Source organism: Crinia signifera, chromosome 4, assembly GCF_055691185.1.
Source record: "Crinia signifera chromosome 4, ASM5569118v1, whole genome shotgun sequence".
In the NCBI taxonomy this organism is placed as follows: Eukaryota; Metazoa; Chordata; class Amphibia; order Anura; family Myobatrachidae; genus Crinia; species Crinia signifera.
Genome location: NC_139220.1, coordinates 185,749,085 through 185,761,531, shown reverse-complemented (window position 1 = coordinate 185,761,531; position 12,447 = coordinate 185,749,085).

The window sequence follows — 12,447 nt, the reverse complement described above, 5'->3', positions numbered from 1 at the left end:
TTATATATGTAGTGTGTGTTTTATATGTACTGTATGTTTTTATATGTGGACATGTACAATATATGATTATGTCTGATGTTTGTATTTGAAAATGGATAAATAAATGATATATATAAAAAAAACTAAATGGAGTAGCTGATGACTGTTTTAATTATGATGATATTCTAGAATTAATTGCAGTTTGAGTATTTATCTTAGTGTTATTGTTATGTGGAAATAAAATAAGCGTACAGTTGCTAGGTTCCCTTCAATTATTTTCTTTATTGGACATTTAATTGAGTTTGAATTGCTTATGTAAAATTATTCAACAGCTGTTTTCTTATATACAGTAGAAAACTTGACACCATATCACATATAGTACAAGGCAAAAAATCTAAATGCAGCCTCATAAAAAAAGTACTGTACATTATATACATTTACAGAGCTTTAAGCTGCCTTATAAGACTATAAGAAATTGTGACTGACACTTGTAAGTGGTTTTTAAATAAGGAGGAAGCCTATCATGTATCAGGAGCACTGCACAGTTAGTTTTATATGGGTTGACAATTTGCATTGTTCATTTTTTCTTCTGAAAATTCTATCACTCCCACCCATTTTTTCTAATTTATTTTCCTGTAATTTGTTAATAGTGAAATGTTGGTACTTGATTCCTAGCACGGCCACACCGATTTCCATCGGGGTGGTCGTGTCGGAAAAATCGCGTCGGTCGCATCGCATGCGATTTGGTCGCATACGATGCGACCGACCCGATTTTTTAATTGAATCAAATGTGAATAGGGTCCCTGGGACCCGATTTCACATTGGATTCAATGTAAAATATTCCCTAGACCCCCAAATTTAACACCGTAAACCCCACCCCACGATTGACGCCAACCCGAAGCGTGGCGAGCGCAGCGAGCCCGCGAGGGGCGGCGGTGCGCGTCCTCCGACCTTTTCATTCCCCTACTATCCACGTCGGCGTGGAGTTGAGAATATAAAGTGTGGCGAGCGCAGCGAGCCACCGAGCCCGAAGCGTGGCGAGCGTACGCGTATAATTTCACAGGTATACGCGTCCCCTCACGGGGCTCGCTGCGCTCGCCACACTTTATATTCTCCACGCCGACGTGGATAGTAGGGGAATGAAAAGGTCGGAGGACGCGCACCGCCGCCCTTCGCGGGCTCGCTGCGCTCGCCACGCTTCGGGTTGGCGTCAATCGTGGGGTGATGACGGGGCCATATATAATGTGAAATGGGTCATATTGGCCCATTTCACATTTTTTACTATGTGAGATGGACTTAATCAAGTCCATCTCATCTTGTGCCATTATAATGGCACAAGACCGACGCGATGCTCCCGATTTCAATGTTAAAAATTATTTTAACATTGAAGCCTATGGTAAAATCGGGGGCATCGCGTCGGTCGTGTCGGGGCCAATGTTAATGGTCCCGACCGACGCGATGCCCGCAATTTTTCCTTTGCCGGCAAAATGGACCTGATTTCAAAGGAAATCGGGTCCATTGTGGGCATCGTGCACCTTAACTTAAAGGTACACGATGCCCAAGATTGTGGCCGTGCTAGGAAACAAGTACCGAAATGTTTATTTGTAAATGTGATATTTTGTTTATTTTGGTGGGTGTGCTTTCCCTTCAAATTATTTAGGCCATTCATTTACTGACCAGGAAATCAGCCTCTGATCTTCTAGTTATTGTAGGCATTTTGTTGCCTTGTTTTGTTCTTTTGAGTACCACCATAATAACAATTGTATTTATTCAATAAGATGTGAAATCTTTGACCAATTTAGACATAAAAAAAATAAAAACGTTGAGTTTCATTACAGAGGCTGTTTATGATACTAGCCAGTGGCGTAACTACCGAGGGTGCAAAGGATGTAACTGCTATGGGGCCCGGCGGCTGCGGGGGCCCGAGGTCCCAGCAGGCAGTCCCCTGCGCCTTTTTTATATTTTTTTTAATGTTATTTTTTTTTAATTGTTGGGGCAGACTGGTGGCTGCGGGAACACTCTGTTTTGTGCCCCCTTCAGTGCCACTTACTCACCAGCGCCGGGGATCAAGAGCAGAATACTCAGCGCTGAAAATGGGAGCCTGTAATGCCGGGGAGAGGGAGATGATCAGCGCTGCCAGCGATCGGAAGCTGGCGCCCCGGCAGGTGAGGGAGCCCTCACCCTCAGTCAGCCCTTGCGATGCCGGGGCAAGCAGTTTTGCGCTTCTGGCGCCAGAGATCAGGAGTTGAAGACCCGGCACCAGTGAAAGGGACCCCTAAGCCAGCCGGGCTGCAATGCCGGGGAGAGGGAGTTTTGAGCTCCTGGACACGTAGCTGAAGACCCCATGCCAGAGATGGGAGCCCTGTGATGCCGGCGACAAGCAGTTTTGCACTGTTGGCGCCGGGCATCAGGAGCTGAAGACTCGGCACTGGAGATGGGAGCCATGTGCTACTAAATTCACATTTTTTGTACATGAAGTCGCTCATTGCGATCATTACGCTGACTGTAAATACTATTAGCTCTGATATGCACACTTTTGAAAATAAAGTTGCACATGGCCCTTGTTATGCTCAACATGGATTTATTCTTACAAATTTAAGTATCCACATTAAATTCACATTACTATATAGCAAATTTATGTATGTAACAAGGTACAAATTACAAGGTAATATTATGTATGTAACACGGAAAATAAATGTAATATTAGAAATTACACCATTGTTATTGCCATTTGAACCTAGGTGGATGCTATGAAGTTTAACCCCTGTCTGCCTGCTGTTTATGGTAAAAGGGGGACCTGGAAAGTGTTCCAAAGCATGTCAGAACCAGAGGGCGCTGTGTTCCTTACTGTGCCTGTAGTGGACCAGTGGTGTAGACTCGATACTGGAAGCTTGGAGTTTTGATGTATCAATGGTACATGCACTGCAGGAGATGCTGAAAGACGGTGGGCACAGCTGAGTAGGGTTTGTTGAATACTCTGTACAGAGGTGTAGAGTCTAAACCCGCTGGTGGTCTTCTCCTGGGAACCCCACAAGAGGATGTGGGTTTGGCTGCACCCGTGGGATAGGTTGTGGCCCTCTGTCAGAGTCTCTGTACTACAGCCTGCGAAAGACTGGGGTGCTGGAAGAGTAGTGAGGTCTCTTGGAGAGGATATTGGTCTGAGAACCGATGGTTGGATTAAGACCGATGATGTGATGTCAGTCTAGGAACCGATGGTCGGGCTAGGTCTCGATGGTTATGGTATCAGTCTGGGATCCGATAAAGCTGGGGGACGGCTTGGAAACTGATGGCATAGGTGGTTATCAAACTGGGAACAGATGGTCAGTCTGGGAACCGATGGTGGCTTGGTTATCAGCCTGGGAGCCAATAGTTTGTATTGGATCCGATGAAGACTTGGTTATTGGCCTGGGAACTGGTGGCTGGTCATGGAATCAATAATGTGGCCTGGGATCCGATGGTATAATCGGTTTGGAAAGCAATGGTGCGGCCTGGGAGACGATGGTATGATCGGTCTGAGAACCGGAGGTAATCCTGTGCTGGTGACCCTGTATAGCTGAGACCTCTGGGGAAGTGTTGGTATTGTGTTGGTGTAGTTCTTCAGTGTTGATATTTTCACTATTGATTTGGAAAACTCTTCAAAACTGTGAATATGGTAGAACATTTTTAAGATTAAATGGGTGGCAACAGTTGATATAACAGTTTTTTTTTGTTTTAAGAGTAAATTGTAGTGGTTAATGCGGGGCCCTGTTTGTTAATGGTGACCTCTAAGAAATAAATTTCATTTTCCTGTATGTCAAAGGTAAAACTGACAGAATGTTCTGAAGAATTACATCTCTTTCAAATGTGACTGAGCTCTTCTTTGGTGCCTCCCCACAAAATTAGCACTTTGTCTATGTTAGGTATAATTTTATATTATCTGAAATCTTCAGATCAAATTAAAATATGTATTTTTCAACTTCAGACATATAGCTGTTGGCAAGGGACATTGTTGTTGCCAATCCCATTGCGTAGCTCGTTGTTTGAAATATTTTTTTGTTGATATAAGTTCCCACAGGTGTAAAAGTAACCCTTTGTGTGCCAAGTGTCAAAATTTGTGTAAAAATTGCCAAGCAAACATTTTAATTCATCACCTGTAATGTTTGCCATATATAGAAAATATAATCTTTTTTTTAGACATTTTTTATTTGAATTTATGAAACAAATGTCAGCCACGCTGGCATTTTTAGCCAATATTTTGCGCATCTCTCACAAAGATGTTGGCACCCAAAGGGTTAAAGAAAAGTCCAGTCCCTTTTAGGCTGTGTGATTAGATACTGAACTGATTGTATCCCTGCAGAATGTGGGATACTGTACATGTATAAAGACTGTTCATGTTTGCTGTACATAGCAGAAAGTCATCTGTACATACTGGTTATTCATGTAATTTTCTTAAAAAGTGTACTTGTCCTTTCTTGTTGAACACATGGTTGTACCAGTTCATCCACATAGATCGATATAAGCTGAAACAGTAATCCTCTTGAGGAAATTATTGGCCTTTCAAGCGGATTTGTTAAACTCTTGTGCAACTTTGGTACAGAAGTGCTGATTCAGCAAAATCACAGCCCTGGCGATTATCAGAGGATGGTGCATGTGCAGCCCTCAGTGCGGCCACAGCCAACAATGGGGCAGATGTATTAAGCCTTAACAAGAGATAAATGCAAAGGTGATAAGGAGAGATAAATGTCCAGCCAATCACCTGCCAACTGCCATGTTACAGGCTGTGTTTGAAAAAAGTCAGTAAGGAGCTGATTGGCTGGAAGTTTATCTCTCCTTATCACACTTGAATTTATCTCTTGTTGAGGCTTAATACATCTGCCCCAATGGCCTCTAATTGCAGGCCATATGCTGGCTGATTGACAGCCGGCCAGCATTTGTGGGCGGTATCACAGTGTTTTCTGGGAATGCCACACAAAAACGCTGGTGGGCCTGGCCTTTGGGTGGGAGGTCTGCTGATGTTATCAGCCCCCCTGATCTCCCCACGGCCATTGAAGCGTTGAGTAAATATTGACTTATCCATTTGGTGGTGAGTGGATTTCCCCCTCTTCATACAGCTGCAAAGCCATTCGCAGCCGTGCACAGGGGCAGCCCATCTCTCAGGTGTGGAGGGGGCTAACTGATTGCAGGCATGGAAAAGGTTGCAGCCCTGCGACCAGGTCTTAATCGGCCCTAGAATATAGTAACGGGACAATTGAATGTCAGCTTCCAGTGTTAACAGTCCCTAATTTTTGGCCATGTCCAAAGAGTGTGTCCTATTCTATTGTTTTTTTAAAGGTGGCTGTTGGGTCTCCCCATATTTTCCCATATGTTTTTTCATCCACTAGTTGCTGGTTCAATACATTTCTATATGCACTGAGATTTTCAGTGGCGGCTTTTACCTCAGCAGAGGAGGGGGGCTGCCACGATGTGGACCCCCCTCCCGCTGCCACAAGTGAATCCTGGCTGCCGGTCCCCTGCACGGGGCCAGTGCATGCACAATAGCTTCTTACATACTGCACATGCACTGGCCCCAGAGGCATATTCTGGGTCCTGGGTCCGGCGCATGCGCAGTATTGTCCACGGTACTGCACATGCGCAGAACCTATTTTTGGGGCTGCCCCACAGCTGCGCATAGAGAGGCATCCATGAGGGAGGGAACACCTCCCAATGGGCCTGCCTTGAGTGAGTGGCAGGTCGGACTTCCAATAGGAAGCCAGAGCAGTCTCACAGACTGCATCTGGCTTCACTTAGGCAGGGAACAGTGGCGGATTTTACCTGAAGGGCCGCAGCCCTGCAACCCATAGGTAAAAACCGCCACTGGAGATTTTGTATTGTTATGAAGCCCCCTTAATATGAAGGTATTATATTGATGTTTTTGTCTTGACTCTTCAAGACTTTCATACAGGTAGTGGTAGATGCTCAATTAGTTCAGTAGCATTTCCCAGGTGCATGAGGGAGGGGTTAAATACTGGGTAAGTAAAACAAGACATTTTTTCCCTCAACACACTGAGCAATGCTAGTAACCAATCTAGAACACTACATGATAATAGAATTCAGAGATATTGGTTACATATACCTGCGCAGGTGTATGCTATGCCCCCAAGCCGCGTCAAGGCTTCTCTGTATATTGGGGGTCCCTAGCGCTATATCTAGGTGCAGGGTGCGGCACCCCAAAAAACCATTATAAGCTGGGAAGCCCAGCGCGGCATGCCAGTGATATACTAAGTGTTAATAATTAGTGATAGGAAGCCGAAGCTATATAAAAAGAGAGAGATAAATGAATGTAATTAAAATAGGATAGAGATAGTGTTAGTGAGGGAGAAGTGTTAATAGAATGTAAGGGCATGCCGCACTAAAGCCACCCAGCCCATCCAGTCCAGAAGCACCGCACCCCACACCACCGTTACCCTAAATTGGGTCTACGATTAACCAGCAAGGAGCCACATGATAATGGTTCCTTACTTGATATATCCAAACTAAGAGCTACCTACCTTGGAGCAACCCTCTCTCTTTTTATATAGCTTCGGCTTCCTATCACTAATTATTAACACTTAGTATATCACTGGCATGCCGCGCTGGGCTTCCCAGCTTATGATGGTTTTTTGGGGTGCCGCACACTGCACCTAGATATAGCGCTAGGGACCCCCAATATACAGAGAAGCCTTGACGCGGCTTGGGGGCATAGCATACACCTGCGCAGGTATATGTAACCAATATCTCTGAATTCTATTATCATGTAGTGTTCTAGATTGGTTACTAGCATTGCTCAGTGTGTTGAAGGAAAAAATGTCTTGTTTTACTTACCCAGTATTTAACCCCTCCCTCATGCACCTGGGAAATGCTACTGAACTAATTGAGCATCTACCACTACCTGTATGTATGTTGTTAGAGGCAGAAGGGAGCCCATATTAGGAGGAGATGTGGGTCCTGATATGCCACATGGAGTAGTCCGGGGTTGCTCCAAGGTAGGTAGCTCTTAGTTTGGATATATCAAGTAAGGAGCCATTATCATGTGGCTCCTTGCTGGTTAATCGTAGACCCAATTTAGGGTAACGGTGGTGTGGGGTGCGGTGCTTCTGGACTGGATGGGCTGGGTGGCTTTAGTGCGGCATGCCCTTACATTCTATTAACACTTCTCCCTCACTAACACTATCTCTATCCTATTTTAATTACATTCATTTATCTCTCTCTTTTTATATAGCTTCGGCTTCCTATCACTAATTATTAACACTTAGTATATCACTGGCATGCCGCGCTGGGCTTCCCAGCTTATGATGGTTTTTTGGGGTGCCGCACCCTGCACCTAGATATAGCGCTAGGGACCCCCAATATACAGAGAAGCCTTGACGCGGCTTGGGGGCATAGCATACACCTGCGCAGGTATATGTAACCAATATCTCTGAATTCTATTATCATGTAGTGTTCTAGATTGGTTACTAGCATTGCTCAGTGTGTTGAGGGAAAAAATGTCTTGTTTTACTCTTCAAGACTTTTCAAGGCTACTGTTTCCTCACAGGTAAAGTACGGGTGCATATGTTGTTGTTTTACCAGGCAAGAGAATGTTTTAATCGATGCAATATTATTAATCGGGTCAAACGTAGATCCTGGATGCAATGCTCTTAATTGTGCTGAGATATTACTTTCATACCTTTATGTTCCCAAATATATTTGGTTGATGGAAATACTACAGTATCTAAGCCTTCAGGTTCATTTAATTTTTAATTCTTGATGTGCCTTTTGAATGTATAATATTGTACGTATAGTGAAAAAGATAGTTCTTTGTTCAGGACTTTGTATTCTTGTTCAGTCAGGTTGTGATCAGACAAGTTGAAAAACGATATTCTTCACAGTATCTGTTGTTCCTCTCACTCTGGTTCTGCTGTCCCAGGTGCATGTATTTCCTCCTCTACCTGATGCCTGGGCTTTGGTAGTTACACCTAAAGAGATTTGGGTTTAGAAGTTAGCTTGTTGGTCTAACTTGCTTCCCGAGGAGTTGGTATCGAATGACGATTATGTTTGCATCGCAGGATGACGAAAACATCTGGATCTATATGGGATTGTCTACCATCTCTGTGAACCAGTAAGTTTTCTGTACACATATTGTTTGGCATAATCGTTGACACTTTTTAAATTTTTGCATTTTAGGAGTTATTGGGTGTAGTGTTCAATTTGCATGTTAAGTTTCACATACCAGTTATCAGTAGAATCCACTTCCATGTTGGTTTTACACTTCTGTTCGAATGTTGTTATTTGTTCCCTGATCTCCTTTAATTAACTGGTTGGTTCAACTATTATGCTGAGGTTAGATATAGGGAATACTTATTGAAAATGGCAATCCATTTTTTGCAGAATGGGATGTTAATTTTCGGAATACTTGCGGAATCTTTTCATTGCGAAAATATTCAGACAGCACTCACAGGATTTAGGGCCAGATGTATCAATCTTCAAAAAGTGATAAAATGGAGAGTGTTAAACCAGCCAATCAGCTCCTACCTGCCATGTTACAGGCTGGGTTTGAAAAATGACAGGTAAAAGCTGATTGGCCTGGATGTTTATTACTCTCTACTTATCACTTTTTGAGGCTTAATACATCTGTCCCTTAATCTGGTACAATGAAGGGACTGCACACGGTGTCTCGGATCACATTAATGATGCATCTGATGATGATGATGTCATCCCACATGCGCCAGCCGGGAGGGTCCCGCTTCTGGAAGTGGCATTCACATCACATTGTGTCTTTATAAGGTATGTTTGTTATTTGACCTGATGAAAATGCCGCAGTATAATAGACATTAAATGTTGCCTTCTACATTATGTCTCTGAGTTTATTTTGACTAGTCTCCTGGAGTGCGGCATCTTTACAGGTATACTAGTTGAATTCTTTCCCCTAACACATTAAATCTAGTTTGTTTTTATGTGTTCTGATTATTATCGATTACTGAAGTTACCTTATATAATATTCATGAAATCTTCATGATGAATTACACTACAGCAACACTGAATTTTCACTGTACACTTGTATTAAGCAGCTACTTTACATTCATAATCTGATGGTTACTGATTAGAAACTATTTAGTCTATGTTGGCAATCTGCTATCCTACATGATTACACTGAGCATTAGATCATCTAGACCAGCATCAAATTATCAGTAGAAGGTGTATTCCGATGTTTATTATATGGGTGCGGGGATACAGCCCTGCAATTAGTGGCTATACAAATATCCTTATTACTTGTCCATATCTCTTGTATATGCTTTCCATCTGCCAGGCAGTCCCCACCTCCGCTGAGATATGTTTCACATATGTGACTTGATATCCTATAAAGGTCTTTACCAAAAATTACATGTACTCACATTCACACAGCCTGGTCAACTCTGGAACAGGTAAGGTTCTATTTGTTACTTATGGCAGCTACGATAGGGTGTTAAGCCCCCTACACACATAGCAATGGGAGCTTTGTGCTGAGCGACAACAATGCTGCCCCCCCCCCCCAGTTTGTGCCCCCCTGAAATGAAATTAGACACATATACATGCGATGCGCACCATGCATTTTAAACTAGATTGCATCGCATCTAGTTCAAAATGCATATGATGGGCTAAAGCACACAAACAATTTGTGTTTATTTTCTAAGTGATCTAGTCAAATTGCTTAGAAAATAGGCCCAATTAGAAAGACTTCAGATTGTGGTGGAAAAATAGCATTACAGGTTGAGTATCCCTTATCCAAAAGGCTCGGGACTAGAAACATTTTGGATAATAGATCATCCATATATATGAATATTTTTATATTTCAATGAGCTATGTTTCATTTATATTGTATAAACACATCAAACACATGAAATACACAAACATACGGTATATTTTATTTGTGCATGAAACAAAGTTTGTGTGCCAGTTACATATCATGCCCCCATTAGTGCCAGTTACAGATGTCTCCAATAGTTCCAGTTCCAGATGTCCCCAGTAGTGCTTTTAGCAAAAAAAAATAAAAAAATGGCATTTTCGCCATTCGCATGTGAATGCCCGCATATATGAATAGAGAATATGGAAAATTTACCAAGGTGGCGTAGTCTCCATATTCATATTTTCCGAAGCCATAGGCATTCATGTCAGGCCCAGTGTAAAAATAAATAATTACAAATTTAAATATTTAACATAAGTGTCCATGATTGGAACCGCCCATAGACGCCCATGTTACACTTTAACATGGAATTCCTATGGAGCTGCAACTAGCCAATCAGACATGGAGCTCGCTGCTGATTGGCTGGTGGAGGACCCGGTGTCTGACATCACCAGCAAATCCCCCAGTTCACACACTTGCAGCTCCTCCAGTTCATCTTGGTATCAGGATCCATCGGCTTGTTATTTTAACCCCTGGGATACTACATGACCGAAGAGACACGATCTACAGCAGATTTGTTGGTGAGTATAATTTCCTTTCACAGGTACTCTATTGGACTTTACTGGAGAAGAGGATGGGCTTATGGTCGAAGCCATAGGTAAGTATGAGTGATTATAGTATGAATTAAAGTTTTATTTTTCTAATGTGTCTGTGTTTTTTATTTGACATTTGGTTATGTTATAGAACTACAAGTACTAGCTGGCTCTTTAATGCCCTGCCTGTAGGGACCTGTGGTACTCCAAGTCCCTGCCATGCGGGTGAGGCTTACTGGGACTTCTAGTTCCACAGCATAACCTAATAGTTTATTATTGTAATTTTACATAATAATATCAGCCTGGTGCCCACCGTCCTGGGGCACCGGGGACAGCCGGTTCACTCTCCCCCAGGGTCTCAGCCCAGGCTGACCAGTCAGGGAGTTAATGCTTTGGCCAGGTGAAGCATGCATAAAAGTCTTGATCGTCTGACTGTTTGGGCCCGGTCGTAATGGGTATGAAAGAATGCATTTGTACCCATTCGATCTTAGTAAATTTTCCCCATAATGTCCCCAGTAGCTGTTTACATATAATGCCCCCAGTAGTGCTGCTTATACACATACTGCAATGCCACCAGTTCTGCTGCTTATACACATAATGCCTCCAGTAGTACTGCTTATAAACATAATGCCCCCAGTAGTGCCACTTACATATAATACTCCAGTACTTCTGTTTAAATACATAAATTCCTCAAGTCATGAGATCAAAAGGGCAAAAAGACAAAAATAAATGTAGAGAAAAAAATGAAATATAGAAGTAAATATAAATAAAAATAAATATAAAAATGAAAGGAAACAAATCAAAAGTATTAGGTAATTAATGCTAATGTTTACATCTCCTTGTGAAAAGGTAGAAAGGTAGCGGTGGTGGCAGAGCAGTTTGTTGCCAAATTGCGAGCTACAGTGTTAAGTGGCAGTGTTTGTTCTGCAGGATCATTGGGTGTGCTCAGTATTGCCTGTGTGGAGCAATGCTAATATAACTGTCCCTTACTTACCAGCTCCATCAGTCAGAGATGTTTCCAGGCTGAGTTGCCAGTGCTTTAGCTAGTTCCGAAACTCACAGTCCATGCACTTCTGGTATCTCTGCCAGTGCTCTGTAGTACCCCAAACACATTTCATGCAATGCTGCACTTTTGACATAATGAATGTTGGCATTCTGAACATGTTAGTAATTTAACCCCTACAGTGGCAATCCCGAGAATTTTCCTGGCTGTGCCTCAGTGCCCAGTCTGGCAAGCCCGGAAAATTCTTGGGATTGCCACTGTTTACAGCCGGGCAGCGCTGCTGAGTTCAATCACTGAACTCAGGCAGCTTTGCGCTGCCCGGCTCCCTCCCCTCTGCGGCGCCACCTCCTCCTCCCCCCTCCCCTCCGGGTTTTTATGAAGGCGCCGGCTTATGACAAGCCGGCTGCCAGGGACAGGGACGCGGCACGGGTTTCGCAGGTTCGGGCAGCCGCTGATTGACAGTGCAGTGGCGCTGCCTGGACCCAGGGAGCAAGTGGTGTTTTTTTTTAAGGGATCTCTCCCCATAAAAAAGTCGCCCAGTGTGGAGCGCTCCCCCCATACCACATACCATCCACGTCTAAGTTAAATGTGCTCTAACATAACTCAACAACATAATCATTGTCCTAATCTAGACTCCTGACATGGTGGAGTGGCCTCAACAAAGGAAGCAAGGCTGTGCGGGATAATGTCCTGGGAGTCGCCCCTCCCATTTGCCATAACTGTGGGGGCATGCCTAATGCTCTGTGACCTGCTGGCAGGCCTCCAGCCCCTCTAGCTGCATAGCATCTTTTCCCTGCTGCTCAGCTTAGCAGTGACAAGGAGACTCCTAACTGCCATCCCACTGTGAGACTGTGGCCCAAAGGTGGGACAATGGGACAGTGCCAGAAAAATGAGACTGTCCTGTGAACATCTGGACAATTAGGAGGGATGTCCTAAATCTGCAATACCTTCTTTATCGTCTGCCTTCAAAACAACAGTTACTGCCAGGATAAAATATTACTTCTTGTGGCATTTTA